Source organism: Strix aluco, chromosome 9 (genome assembly GCF_031877795.1).
Source record: "Strix aluco isolate bStrAlu1 chromosome 9, bStrAlu1.hap1, whole genome shotgun sequence".
Lineage (NCBI taxonomy): Eukaryota > Metazoa > Chordata > Aves > Strigiformes > Strigidae > Strix > Strix aluco.
Genome location: NC_133939.1, coordinates 13,637,480 through 13,652,867, shown reverse-complemented (window position 1 = coordinate 13,652,867; position 15,388 = coordinate 13,637,480). Strand labels below are relative to the sequence as shown.

The 15,388-nt window shown below is 39.6% G+C and overlaps 1 protein-coding gene across 3 annotated transcripts in view; it reads left to right on the top strand.

The window, feature by feature from the left end:
• The window catches only part of PID1 (phosphotyrosine interaction domain containing 1), an 87,893-nt gene that overhangs the window by 19,002 nt on the left and 53,503 nt on the right, over window positions 1-15,388 (top strand). The window lies entirely within an intron of this gene.

Genomic DNA, 15,388 nt, shown 5'->3' with positions numbered 1-15,388 from the left:
TGAACATCAACCCACAAAGATTCCTTTCTTTACCTGTTCTAATTTGCATGGTCAAGGCGTGGGATCTAATCAACTGATCAACAACCAATGTCCAGCAGCACAAAGTGAGAGCTCTGTTGCTGTTCGGGACTCAAGTCATTAATCAAAGTAATGTGTGACTTTTTGTGCTGTGTAAACATCATAAAGTTTGCAAAAAATGGTTGCAATATTTATCCTCTCTCCAACCATCCTTCTTGTAATGAGTTTTTTAGGTGGTTAAATGGGTGCAAATGCTTAACCTGAAGAAGGGGTTGTTGCTCAAGTGGGATTCATGCATTTTTAAATGTAGCTAAGCCTCTTGAAAAACTGCAGGTAGAAGATGATGTGTTTACCATTGTAACAGGAAGCTTTGCATGTCACTTCATGAACCATGGGCAGCTGAACCTGAAACTGCGGGACTTCAGAGCTGGATTCAGGAAGTGTCAGAGGCCGTTGGTGTTGTGCATCCAGGCTGCTGTGTGGAGCATGACTGAATTCTGCCTGATAAATTATGGCATTTTTTGAAATAGTGCTTTGTACTTTTTAATGAGCGGGGCTATCAGCTCTGCATCAGTGGATGGTTAAAATGAAGAAAGAATTGCTTTAACATTAAAACTGTGCCTGGAGGACTTCTCTGAGAAATTGCTTATGATTATTAAGTGAATATAATACGGTAAGACAACCTTGTTTCTTTGGTGTTCATTTTTTCTCACTGAGTGTGGTTTTGAAAGTTGAAACATGTACAGATGGAAAGTAATGTTCAAATGGGAATGGCTTTGGAAGCCATACAGTCCTCTCTCCATTTGAATGTGTATAGGGAAGAGAGGTAAGACACAATTTATTGAGATGCAACTTTTATAGAAGAATTTGATTTCCTCTAAATACAGTTTGATTGTTTGCCAAATGGAAAAGAGGCTGAAGCCAGAGTAGTTCATGTGCCGAACTGGAGAATAATCTCTTCCAAACCGAATGGGCTGGGGAAAATATGAGCCTTGTGTTGCTTGTTCCTTCTGCTGTGTATGCACATGTACAGCTAAATAAATGGGAAGATAGCCACCCACTGTGACGATGATGATGACAAAGCAGCTGTGGGGGCAGTGGGGCTAGCTACAAATTTAACCTCCTATTGGGGCAGCAACACCCTGGGAGTGTTTTGTGCAACCTAGGGCAGGTGGCATGGGTTGCTGTAGGTAGCTCTGCCAAGTTACCACTGAGATTTACCCCTGCATCCTGTATGTTATTTAGTCAATGGTGCATTTGTTGCTTACACTATTTTCAGAATTGTCTCCTGTTTCTTTCCCAAAATTGTCTTGTCTGAGATGGTATTTCAGCGAATAAATAGCCCACAAGCTGCATGTTACTCCCATTCTCCAATACAGCAGCACATATTCAGGGAGGAAGGCAAGGAGGGAAACTGTACTGGATCTGATGAACTAATTTGTTCTCTAGATAGATGCTTGTACCCTTTTCCCACTCAAATACATACTGCACCATTAAACACTATTAAATATTGGCAGCTTCACAGTAAACTGCATTTGTGATTTGTCTACTGCGTAAGCAGAAAAAGCAATCCCAAAGCTGCTTCAGGAACGGCTTTACTCTGCTGGGTTGGGAATATCAGTGATACCCACCAGAGTCTGTTAATTTCCGACTATATTGGTGATAAAACATGAAAGTGGAAGTGCTCATGTCATAGGGCAGGAGTTGGAACTAATCACTTTTATACAGATACTACAGGGAAAATAGATTATAACCACAGTCCTGTTTCATGTTCTGGCTGAAGCTGGTTCCCTTTTAATCTTTATACTAGTGATGAAGTGCTGCATAGAATATCATGGTTTTCAAATGATTTCTAACCTTAATTTCTACAAATTAATTATTTTTTAAAATCAGTGCTTAAGCAGATGTAACTGTCATACAGTTTTTTCATTGTGCTACAGTCAAAACCCATGGTCATCCTTTATGGATATGCCTGGCTTGAACAACAGTAAATGTTGGTAGTTTGTGTTCCTGTTTCTGCAGGGAGATGCTGTAGCTCTTCAACCTCTGATCTTCTCTGTTGTGCTTGTTGTGGTGTGGATGATACTGAGATACACATGATACCCAACCAGCACTTAAAGACAGGAAAAAGCAAAACTTGGAACACTTCAATTATGGTGGTTGCTGGATTGTACCCAGGAGGGAATAGGCTTTGTTGAATGATCAAAGGTCTCCTGTGCTCATCAGCTGCTCAGAGTGGAGCTGGCATGTTTATATAGCTGATTGTCTTGTAAAACTGTAGAATTGGCTTGTGCAAATACCTGTGCATGAAAAACTTGACTGATGTTATTTCAGAGGCTTTTCTAATGTCATCTGAAAATCTGTTCCAGGCAGAGAACCTGGGATCAAAAATTGACTAAAAATCAAACAAGGATGCCTTCTGCTCCTAAAGCCATCTAAGACTGAAAATAGGGTATTTGGATTCAGAGGTGAACTTATAGTGATTAATTAATGTGGAGTTAAAGATCCCTCTCAAAATCTGTGACTTCAGTTACAAGCTTGCCCAGACTTTCCACTTTTGAGGTTATCTGTTTCAAGCTTTGCTTCTGGACTGAAATGACATACTTTTTTTTTTTTTTTTTTTTAAAAAACAAAAATATTTTAGTTGCGGTGGTCTCCCAAGTAACTTACCAATAGTACAAATATTTTTACAGACTTTTAAGAAATGGTAACACTTGGAAAGCAAGAAAACACCCCTCTGTCATCTAGCTCAGAATCAACCCTCAGGAAGAAAAATGTTAATTTTGAGCATTTGGCTCTGATCTCCCTCTGACTTCCCAAGTGGAGACCTAGCAGCAAAGCCTTATTTTGTTCCCACGTGTAACGTTTTGTGCTGGATGTTCTTGACTAGTGTGTAGGCAGAGAAGCTTTGTAGTGGGCAGTCTTGAGGATCTCAGCAGCTGTAATGAAAACTCTGATGGAAGTGAGTGGTGATGAGGCAGAATTGTTGCATAGCTGTTGTATTATTCCCTGTATGCTATATAGGTTCACCAGCTCTCCAGTGTGGTTTCCTTCTGATGATGGTGCTCTGTAAGAGTAGTTGGCCTTGATGATCCTGACTCATGGGTTGGTGTTTAGTTGCTTTCTAAATTATCCTTGCTTTCTGAAGGTAAGAAGCTACAAAAAACACTATTAGCTAGACAGTTACTTTTCCTAGAAGTATTTGTGAAAGAGGCCAGGAAATTTGACAGACTGCCTTGAAAAGTCTTCCGTGGATTCTTCTTCCATTGCAGAACTGGTGCTGACCCATACAGAAGTGGCACTGGAGATTCATATTGAATCCCTGTGCGCATGCATCCATCTGCCTCATACTTGCAGTCTGTCTGGTTACTGTCACATCAGTAAATGTTCAGAATCGGGCTCTTTCTTTTTCTCTCTTTCTTTTGCCCAGATTATGTCACTGCCATCACTTAGTTTGGCTTGGAGATTTTTTTGAAAGAACTGTATGGAGATTATATATGCAGACAGCTTAAATAAGCACAGTTGAGAAGCCATCAGTAGGGCTGCAGCATGAAGAATTTCAAGTATTAAAAAAAATGAATTATAAGATTGATAGCCCTTGTGCTTAGTGGTCAGAATGCAAATAACAGAAGCTGCAAATCTGGGCAGAGACACATGCTATAAAAAGCATTATCGCAAGATTAAGCTGTAGAAGACATGTTTTTGCATGGTAATCTATTGGATTTATTTTGACAATTATTTATTTGTGGTCATTGTGGAAGTGGAATTTTTAGCAGTCTTAGTATAATTATAGAGGACTGAATTTGTAAAGCTGCTCAAACATTTGCATCATGGTTGTGTGGGTTTTTTCAGCCAAATACATGCCTTTTTTGATTAAAAGAAATATTTGTCTTTAAACATTTTTTTCCTTGGAGGAATGACTAATTGGTATTCACAAGATTCAATACTTTAATATTTTATCAGAGGCCCCCAAATTCTTTTGCTCCCTTCTCTTTCAGGGTAAGTAATTTTGGTTTCAGATGCATCAAGTTTGATAAAAGCCACCTTGTTAACATCTCCTGTAGAATTGCAGCTCCATGTGCTTTGAGGCATGGTGGAATAACTACATCAGTAGTGCTTCTAAGTTAAATTGAATGGGGCAAAGGAAGAAAACAGTGGGGAAATACTGGGCAGGCAGTTAATTTGTTTTAATTTATTTTAATTTTGTTGGTTCTTTCACATCTGTTTAAGTAGCTGCCCTATACAGCTACACCAGAGACCATAAATGTAATGGGTATTCAGCATGCTTCCATCGTGTTGTATTACAGGAATATATATTAGATCTGCATCTAGAGAAGCTCAGGGCTTTAACAGCCCAGGCCCTTTTCCGTGGATGTTGATGTTCTGTATTATTTCATTTCCCCTAAGCCTGAAACATGTTAAAATATTGTTTGCAATAATTGACAGGGTTTGCACCAAGAAACATTTAATAATAATAAAAACCCCCTCCCATTTACATTCCTGTTTTTTCTGCAACTTCATTTTTCCAAGTTGAGCCAAAACTTGCAGATTCAAAATTGATTGGCTTTTTTCAACACAAAATTATTTAAGTTGTAAAGTGGCTGAGAATGGATGGTGGTCAGCAATCAGTGGAAGGGGGAAGAAAGTTGAGTCTGTACTGAGAATAAGGATGTTCCTCTTTGTTGCTCTGCGAGACTGTTTATTCTGCAGCTGTTTTCTGTGTGGAAAACTTGCAAGTCATTGCTGTGATGATCAAAGTTGGGAGCAGTTTGGCCAAAAGTGAGAGTATAATTACTGGAAAAAGAGGAAGTAGCTTTCACAACGTAAAGAGGTTGAATGATAATCCTTGTACAAGCCTGAAGTCTTCCAATTCTGCTGGTCTTGCTGGAAAGGAGCGTTTGGATAGTTTTGAGCTCTTCTATTTTCTTTAGTTAAACAATTTAATAGCTCCATCATTCGATGCTCTTCATTTCGTTGGCAATGTTGAATTATAAGACTGAAATAGCAATTCAATTACTACTCTAAAAAGTAGTCATAATTCTTCATGTAGGTGCATGTAGTAGCACATGTAAAGGAGCAGTAAAGATGAGGGTAATTCTGTTCCTGTTGAACTTGAGATTTGTTTTGCCACATATTTCTGTGGAAGCAGGGATGGTTTTTTTTCATGGCATATGAGATTCCTAAAGACTGGGATTTGGTTATGAATGAGCACGTGTTTCCAGAATGGAATTACTTGAGTTTGTTTAATCAATTGTGGATTCCTCCAGAGTGACGCTGCAGCGCCTGTGTGAGGAGTTAGCTCTTTTTAATTGGTCCCATATGTACTGGCAGATAGTATATTAATCATGCCTTGGGGGGATAAGGGCATCTGGTTGAATCTCATGGTGCATATTTTATTTCTTTTCTGGAGGGATTTGCTTTTTTTGGTGTGTTTTTTTTTCTTTCTTTCTTTGTTCTGAGAACTGTAGATATGTATATATGTGTATAATAAATCACTTTTTGAAACTTAATACTTAGCTGAGGGATTAGTTAAGCTTCTGCAAAATTATCTGAACTTTGCTGACAAGTAAAGAAGAAACAGGTTTTACGGAGAAGCTGAAGTTTCTGAGTATCTCTGGGTTTGGGCACTTCAATTGTGAGAACTTGGAAGCTTAATCTCCCTTCTCATCAAGGGCTAAGGACTTGTTCTTTAAAAATCAGAAAAATGGAAACGACAGAAAAGATTAATTGCTTTTGAAAAACCTTGAAAACACCATGCAGATTTAACTTTTATATCTGGAGGGCGTGGATATGAGAGGGCTGTCCTGTGCCATAGGTTAGCCCCAGGAAAGGGGAGCGCCATCCTCAGCCCTTTACTTGACTCATTCAGCACTGGAAAAAGCAGAGTTGTTTTGCATCTGGCTGTTTTGGCTCAGCTTAACCAGTGAAAAACAAGAATGTAAATGAGTTGGTTTGATTTTCTTTTGTAAAGGTTTCTTGGTGCGAATCCTGTCAGTTATCCAACTCTAAAGCTTTGTTGAATTAATGAGAGACATTGTGGAAGGGTATTTTTGATCACTTTCTGTAGACTCCCTTATTCCTGATGTGGGCTCTCGGGTGTGTTACTCTTATTCACAGCTTTAAGAAGTGGGATGACCTACTGTGTGAAGTTCCCCTGGGGATAGGGGTTATGCATTTGTACTGCAGTGGGACCCAAATTTTGTCGATATTCTGCATCATCTGCTCGAATGTTTGTATAGCCATAAATCCTGGCAGAGTTCCCCCATGATGAATAATTTTCTGGTGGAGTCATGAAAGGAGGAATATTGCAGGTGAAATGCCTGTGAGTATAGTTAGGGCTGGGGAAGTCTCCTTGGGAAGGTGCATGGGATGGGACAGCAGTGCTGGCGAGACATGGTTCCCCTCTGGAGCACATACTGACAGTGCTCATGGGGATGTGTGGAGAGAGGGAAGGCTAAAGCCACCAGGCTTCTTTCTTGGCCATCTGCAAGATTTGAAGGGGATGCACCCTGATGGAGGCTTTCCAAAAAGGCTGACTTGCTGAAGAAGCAGGTCTGTTCATTTGGAGATGGCTTGTGTCCATGGGAAGTAGGAGGACCCCCTCTCAGAGACCCTCAGGAATGCCAGGCTTAAATTCTGAGGGTGTTCCAGACCTGGAAAAAGCAGTGCTGTAAATTAGTATCAAAGGAATCAGTGATAAAATGGACAGCTTTAGAGGAAGGAATGGATTCTCATTATCTTGTAGCTGTAAATACAAGAATTCATTAGACCCAAAGTTCATTTGGTTCATATTTAAGCAATACATAAGATTGTTTTGCAAGAATTTATGCCCTTTGTTTCTGCATAGTATTAAGCGCAATGTTACCTCTAGCAAATAATTGGGGCATATTCCCTGTTTGTAGCAGGCAGCTATGTCATCCAGTCCATATCCCTATCTCAGAGAACAAGTCTTAGCAAGGCAAAAGAGAGGTCACTGAACTACATAACTACTTAACAAGTTATTGATTTATTGCAAAAAATGAAGAAGAGTGAGAGTGAAATGCTGGTTTTGAAAGGGCTGTACTGGGGAATGCAGTGGCTGTCTGGCAGGTACTGTATGAGATGGGCTTGCTCTGCCAGGCACAGTGTGAGGAGAAAGAACTTTTTAAAGCATCCTCTGACACAGAAATTATTGGAAAGACTCCAAGAGCAAATTGAAAAAGCAACAGCCGCCTTCATGCTGCAGGATTCCATTGTTTTAATATTGGGCCAACTATACCAAATAATACATCTACTGGAAACTCATGTTAGGGGAAAAATATGTTGGAAAGCAGCTAAGGGGTCAGCTCAAAATCAGAGTGAATGAACTTGACATATCTATGCTGCTGCATGTCCCATTTTGTTCTTTCTCTTCTTGTCAGCTCCTATTTCTTAATTTATTTCTACTCTTTCCTCTTTTTCCTTTTTTTTTCTTTTTTTTTTTAAGCCATTTGTCTGGTCTTGGGCTTGTATTTTGACTGCCATTTGTCCTGAAAAATGCCGGGGCTGATAAATACCTCTGCTTGCACAGAGAAATTCTGGCATACTGGTAGTTCTGAAATTGTAATCTAGTTTAAAATTCCAGGCTTGCACACAGACACGGTGCTTTTGGGGAGGTGCTGCTTTGGTGATGAGAAGATGAACAGCAGATAACGGTGATGACTTTGCCTACCTTCAGTGCCGTGTGATGGAGCTGTGCTTCCCAAGCTGGCTTTGTTTGCTGGAATTATGAACATAGTTTGAAGATCAACATTATCAGGAATGGGATGGAAGAAAAAGGCAGAGTTGTTACTGCAAGTGTAAATGTTGTTTACAGTGATTTCATTTAATAACATACATGACACAGCTATCTGTTTATGGGGTTTGTGTGATATAAGAGCTAGTTCAGTCATTACCAAGTTATTAAAATTTGAGAGTTAAGGGTGATTTCTGGGCCCAAAAGTTTGGGAAGCAGTTATTTATGAGAGCAGCTCAGTTGATACACTGGTGAAAGTCATTATGCTTTATTTCTATTGATGCTAAAAAAATGTTGTTCTGGTATAAGATATACACCATGAATACCAGGCATTGGAAACTACAACTCATTTCAAAATATGTTTAACAGTCATCAGCAAATAATAAATTGTAAAAGCCCAAATGCAAACAGACATATTTAGATTTTCATCTTCCATCCACATGCCTGACTTCCACTGAAATAATGGGCTCGGAATTTAGGTACCGCAATGTAGAGACTGATCAAAGAACTTTTTATTGTACTACTTGACTTTTTTTTACTTGCTTCACTGATATTTTAGGGAGGTCTTATTTTCGTGATTATGAGTGTCCTGAAATATTGACTCCTTCCTACTCTGATGTGGATCTCTATAATGAGACTTCAGGTTTTGAGCAATTACGGCTAAACTGTGAACTTAGTCTCTGAATATCCTGTATATTTAGGTTTGCTTAGGTTGGGGAGTTTAGTTTGGCTGAGTGTAGAGAGATGTTAGAGGATCAGTCATGAAATTCTCATCTGGCTCTGAAGTTCCCTGCAGTTTGGAGGGTGTTTGTATCTGGGATTGTGTTTTGTTTGGGCAGCGATCCTGCTGATTGGAATCGCATAAGCTTGGCAACAGAACGGAGGCATCCAGCCAGAGCAAACTCAAAGTACACAGGGTCTGAGAACAAAACGTTTCACATGAATTAAATTGTGAGGAAATAGAAATTCTTTAAACTTGTAAGAAAACACGGCAACGTGAGCATCGTTACACAGGCAGCTGTGTCATCAGGGCTATTAGGGAGTGCAAGTTTTATTTATGAAATCGTGATAGTTGTGTGTTTTTAAGAGATATGTCTTATCACTGCAGGAAGAAGACTATTCCCTAAGAAACTGGTATTAGAGTAAGATGGAATAACTCTCAGTGCTTGCATGCAAAGATCCAGTAGCATCTTTGCTGAAAGGCTTTTTGACACTCTGCTGATTTCAGTTTCCTCTGTACCATGCACTGCAGCTGGGCTTGTCGTCCTAAAAAGGTTCCCTGTGTCCTCATTCTGCTTTTCTATCTGGTCCCCTTCCCTTCATCTATCCATTTTTTCTGTATATTATAGGTTTTTCCATCAGAGCTTTATCCTTGACTCCCTTGTTATGTTCACTAATGGCAGAAGTCCAAGAGAGGGTCCCTGTGCCTGGCAGCAAGCAGCATTGCTTGCAGCACACTGGGTGCTGCCTCTCCTGGTGCTTTCCTTTCCCCAGTCTCATGCCTTGCTTGCTTTGATGCCATCTTCTGCTTGGTGAGCTTACCCTGGCAAATGCAGATTACTCTTTTCTGTGCCAAAACGCTCGCTGCTGCCCCTGTCTCTCTTCTATGGTCTCTGATGTGGGGGTGGTAGGAGCAGGGGGATGTGAGGGGGGAGATGGTGGCAGGCACTGGTTTATGTGCAACCATGCAGGGTGGCGTTGGGCATGTGCATGGGTGGCAAAAGTTTGGGGGGTTTTTTGTGTGTGTTTTTTTGTAGTGGTTCGGTTTGGGGTTTTTTTTGTATCATGACATTTCCCAGATGCTTTGCCCCAAGATCCTTGTGGGTGCCGTGCCCTCAGCACACTGAGACATGCCAAGTTGTGCCATGGGCAGGCCCAAGCTCTTCTACTTCCAGAATGTGTCACAAGGTGCCAGCAGGCACGTCTGTCTTAACCCTTGTGCCTGTTGCCATTTCTTAGTGGTTAAGAGATGTAAATTCAGACATAATTATCTGCTTTTTCACCTAAATAGCATCTGTTACCTGAAAGAGATTGAATGGGTTCGGTTTGATAGGCTGGCAAAATATAGCTCTTGACATGGTAGATGAGATACACTTTTAATAACAAGATTTCTGGAGTTGGATTGGTTTCAAGAAGATTACTTGGGATGGATCTGCTTGAGAATAAAGAGTCATGACATGATCTTGGATTTGTGCGTGCCAGTTGGTTTTGTGTTACAAAGCAGGCTGCTGATGGGATCACTTCTGACTTTGATAAGTGCTTCCATCCCCTCTGTAGAGGGTTTTATTGTAGTGTTCAGTACAATGTTTATATGAACTGCTAGTAAAGGATAAATAAATACAGCACAGTAAAGTTTAATATGGGGGAGGCAAAGTATTTAAACTGTATTAGCAATATTTGCTTAACAAGAAATGGATCAGATGTGACATGTATCTGTACTGGATAGCATTTGCTTTAAACAAAACAAAGCCTTGAAATGGATCAGTTTTCATATCTATCAGAATTCCTCTTTTCTTGCTGAAAAGCTAGAGGCTTGGAGTGGGGTGGTCCTCAGGTCACAGTTTTGCTCATGTCAGTGATGGTGTAACCATATTGCTAAAGGACTACTGTGCTGTCATCTCCTCTGACCATGAGTAAGAGCAGAGTCTTGTATCTACAGGCTAGATAAATTCGTAGTCAAATTCTGCTGGGAATTGGTGATAATGGACATTTGGACTTTCTCTTGCAGTTCATTGCACTTGGTTGTGTCTTTCCCTTCCTAAATTGCTGTGTCTTGCTGTGGGATGCTGTTGAAAAGTTTTGGTTTCATTCCAGAACTAAGTGGATTTCAAAGGTAGAGCAAGTACTTGCACTGAAGTAGTAAATTATAGAGGTTATTTTTGAATTTCCTGGGGACTGATCTTTTGCTGATGCTCTAACATGGATTTCATCTGGGAATTCCTTTGTAGGTGCTGTAGAAGGATGACTTGCCCAGAGGATTGCTTGTCGTTCTGGCAAACCCCTCTTTCAGAGGCTGTGAACTTGTAGAATAATTTTTCCACAAGTTAACATCCTATCATTTTGGGCTTTGCTCTCAGTGTGTGTCTCCAGCAAAATTTAGCCTAATACAGGTCATCTGGAAATGTGATGCCAGTTTACGCAGTCATGTGTTGGTTGTAATGCTGACATTAAGAGATATGGGAGCTGAGGGCTAAGGTGCTGAAGGCTTTCTTACATTCACCTTGTCGCAACCCAGTTAAACTGTGTTCATTTTCTCATTCCCTATTGCTGGATTACAGATTACAATGATTTGCAGTCCTCTCTTTCTTAACATTTAGTTTTATATTCACGTCTAACCCTTTCTTAGATTTATTGAATTTGAATCTTTGTTTTATTTCCATCGTGAAAATGAAAAGATCCACTAGCCCAGGCTTGGCTGCTGAGTACTTAATATTGTGAACAGCAGTGACTGTTTAGTTAAGACTTGAAGATGCAGAGTTGTGCAGAAGTGTTAAGCATTATTATTACAAATTATCAGTGCATACTTTTCTCCTCCAAGGCATATTTAATTGTATAGAGTTACAGTTGTTTTCTCCAAGACATTTGGCCTGAGCTGTTTGCTGACAAACTAAACCAAAACCCAAATGCTGTTAATGTTTAGTTTTAACAGCAACAGAAATAATGCTTAGACTAAATACATAGCATCTAAAATTTGCAAATTGAATGTTGTGAAATAGTTAATCTAGAGCTAACGTGTGAGTGTTGAGCTGATAAAATATATGTTGAAAACAATTTAGAAGTTCTGCATTCTTATGTTCAGTTAACCTGTAGCTAAGAGGGTTAGTGATGACAGGGTTTTCATTGAAATAGAGAGCACTTTGAAGGTCACCAAGGAGGCAGGTATACATTGTACCTCTGTAGTGACAGTCTTGGCCTGCTGTGGGTTTGGACTACCAGTTATACACACTTCAGTTTTCTTCTATAGGGGAAAGGATGCCATTAAGACCAGTAAACTAAGCAAAAGAAAATGATGGAACTTGAATCCTTGAATAAGCAAAACTATGGTTTTGTATTAAGATAATTTTCCAATGTTATTAGGGGCAGGGCTTTACTTAAATTTTACTCTGAATTATTTCACATTCAGCAAATAGGAAAATACAATGCTAATTACAACTCTGATCCTTTCTTTGGCACTTAAGGTATTTTGTTTGCTCAAGGAATTTTAAAACTTGCTGCCAATTTCTTACTGTTATGTTGCTCCTTGCATTTCTTTCAGACGTAAAGTCTGTATCAGTAGCACCATCTAAATGGATAAAGGAAGAATGATGTGCAGTTTTGAGCAGTTATTATAGTCATAACAGTTAAGAATATCTTCTTTTGATGATTTTCAGTGTAAGAAATGAACCTAGTGGTTCTGGCACATGGAATTTGGATGGCATAATGTTCCCTGAACCTTTATTCACTGAATTGCCAAAGTCATGCTTTTCAAGAACTTTGTGAACTTAAAGCACTTTAAAGAAATATTCTGGGTTCACAGCAGTGGAGAACTAATGCCTCTTCTCAAAAAATACATTGGCTACTGTTATAGGTCAGCATTTGCCAACAGTTTCCGCAGGAGATGCCAGTTTAGAGTGGAAACTAAGAAATAGGTTCACTGAAGCACTTTATCCTGTTCTTGGCTTAAAGCACATGAATAATCCCATTGACTACCCACGTGTGCTTTACTGGGACTGCTCACATAGTGAAAGTTAGGCATGTGTTTAAATAACTTGCTTATTTGGGGGCTCACTGCGTGATGTCTCCTGGCAGATTTTCTTATGGCAGCTATCATATGACCTGTGTGCAGAGAGTGCAGTGCTGTCTATGCTAGCCATGCAGTCTGAAGCAAAAGGCTATTACTGTGTCCGCCCCCAATTCGTCCTGCACTTCTCTGGCAACTAATTATCTGTTTGCTGCCAATTGTGCTCTAGTGTTTTTGGCACCCAACCACTCCAACTTGCTGCTCTTGCAAGTATTGAATTGCCTTTGTAAGGCAGAGAGTAGTCTTGTCCTTGTTTAAGACTGTATATGTGGTTGTTACAACATGAAAAAAGTAGATCATTGTCATAATTTTCCTCATTTTGGTCAAATTGTGCTGTCAGTAAAGTCGATAGAGATGCTAGCAGAGGAGAAAACCATTTTGGAGGTCCAAGCTCAGTACTCAGAGGGGCTAAATGCATTCTTTTAAATCTATTGAGTATCTAATGGAAGTACCATTCTTTATTTGAGAACCTCTGTAAACAGATCGTCTATGGAAACGGAGCTCTTTCACCACACGGGGAGGGAGAAGCTAAATGCCAGGATAGGATTTTCAACCTGATATTTCACAACCATTATCTCTGGTTTGATCCAAAATTGCCCCACCAGCTAAATAATAAAACTTCAGGTTAAAAATACATACAGGTAAATTTTCCACCTCTGCCTTCCTCTCCCATCCCCTGCACGCACAAGGCAGCAGATGACCTTGGAGACAGCATTTCCTCATGCTTGAAAAGGGGCCGGTGACAGGCAGGGAATCGCCGTCACCTGTGCACAGCAGGTCTCAAGCTCCCTCTCCCTTCTGAGTATTTTCTCCTCCAGAAATACCACCTCTGCAGACTTAGAGCCTGTATGTAAAAGCAAGTCAAGCTAATAGAACTACAGTTGTAGTAGTCAGCAGTTAGTTAATGGGACCAGCAAGCCCAGCGCTGCGGTTGGTAATCAGCGGTGCTCCTTCAAACTCAGGATCTCAGACTTTGAGTTTGCTTTACATTTGTCATGGCTGGTTATCTGTTGTTTAGCCTTTGTTAACAACTTAACCAGAGAAGCCTAGGAAACTCCAAACAAAAGGCTCTTAATCACAACTGAAAAGTAAAATGAAATAGGTTTTCTCAGTAAGTTTAGTAATGCTAGCTGGAAAATTGCTCTGTTATCTTCAGAAACATGTCAAAGAATATTCTTTAATGTATAATCATCTTAAATGGAGTACTCTTTTGCTGAAGCTGTGTTTGGGAGAGTGAATGGGATAACATGTAATGTCAGCCAGATGAAAAATAATATGAGTAGATTTCTTCACTGGGATGGAAACTTGAATGCTTGCACAAACAGCACAGAGGCCCTAAAGTATTGCTATAATAGGCTGTAATTTCACACGTGAGGTAGGAAAGCAAGTACTATTTTCACAAACTGTTAGTGTTTATGCCTTGAATATGCTCATGAAAGTGTTTAAGGTGCTGCAGATCCAGTATCATAACAGTTATTAGATCTAAACACTGATGAGCTAAGGATTAAACTGTTTTAGAACTGTGTTAACAGGCTTTCAGTTAGCTAATGATAAAGTATTTATGAATTGATTAGGAAATTTATTTCCAAGAAATTCTCATGCATTTTCAATAGAATACTTGAATCCACAAAAATCCATATGAAAACAGCATAGTATCTAAATAGTTGATTCATCCCCTGTGTATAAATAAAATGTTTAACAGGCACTCTCCTCACTTAGAGCACAGGACTGAAAAGCAGGGACCTGAGCTGATTTTCTAGCTCTGATAGACTTCTTGTACAGGTCTGGGAAGTCACTTAGCATCTCTTTCTGCCAGCCAGACCCCGTAATGTTTGTCTGCCTTGCAGAGGTGGAGAGGAGGCTGAGGAAAGGGGTGACTGCAAGTTAAGAATCTCCTATCAAAAGTTAAAACAAATAGTTTTGGTTTTGATGTAAGTAATCTGGAGTCATTGCACATATGTCTAATAACTGCTGATTTATAAGAGTCAAGTTATGAAGCTTTAATAAACATGTATGTCTTTAGACAGTGCTGCAGCATCTTACTAGCTGGGAATACTACATTGATTTGCTTCATATCTACGTTTTCCCCCTTAGATATGTAGTAGCAAGCGAAAATGTTCAGTTTCTCAAATGAACTCAGTTCAAAGAAACATCTAAATGTTGAAAAATTTCTCTGACTCCCTGATTCCACAAAATTGGTTTGGAAAAATTTCAAGGATTGGCTTTCTTCACTCTAAGCAATTGCTGAGAAACTTTTCATTCAATGATATTACTGTCCACTTGGATAGTTCTTCACCCAAGCGTCGGGAGTTATTTCTTGTCATAGCAGTTGACAAGTTTTGAATGACATCTATTTGTTAGTTCGTAGTGGCATTTACATTGGAGACTAGAGGAACTGTTGCTTACAGAAGAAGAGAGTTTAAAATTCACATGCTATAAAGGCAAACTGATGAGGCGTTCAGCTCTGTGGAAACAGTAATATCTACACAGGTCAGTGGGATGAGATTTAAGTACAGAGGAAAGAAAACAAGAATGGATGAATCCACAGTTCTTTGAATGGTCTTTGATCCCCTGTCTTCCCTTCATATGGTCATTAGTAGAGGAACTGGGTCTATGAACAGTTTTATAATAGGCCTCGGAGTGATCAGAGGTTGAATTTAGACCCTTTTTGGGACATACAGGGATTCTAATGAATCCTTTCATTTTTGTGTGTGTATATCTTCTTAAATTAAAAGCAATCTCTACATTTTTAATAGTAATAATGAATGTTCATTGTCTTAAGTTGTAAAACTTGTTAACTCTCCCCATGGAAACTGAACAGCAAGTGAAACATGCAG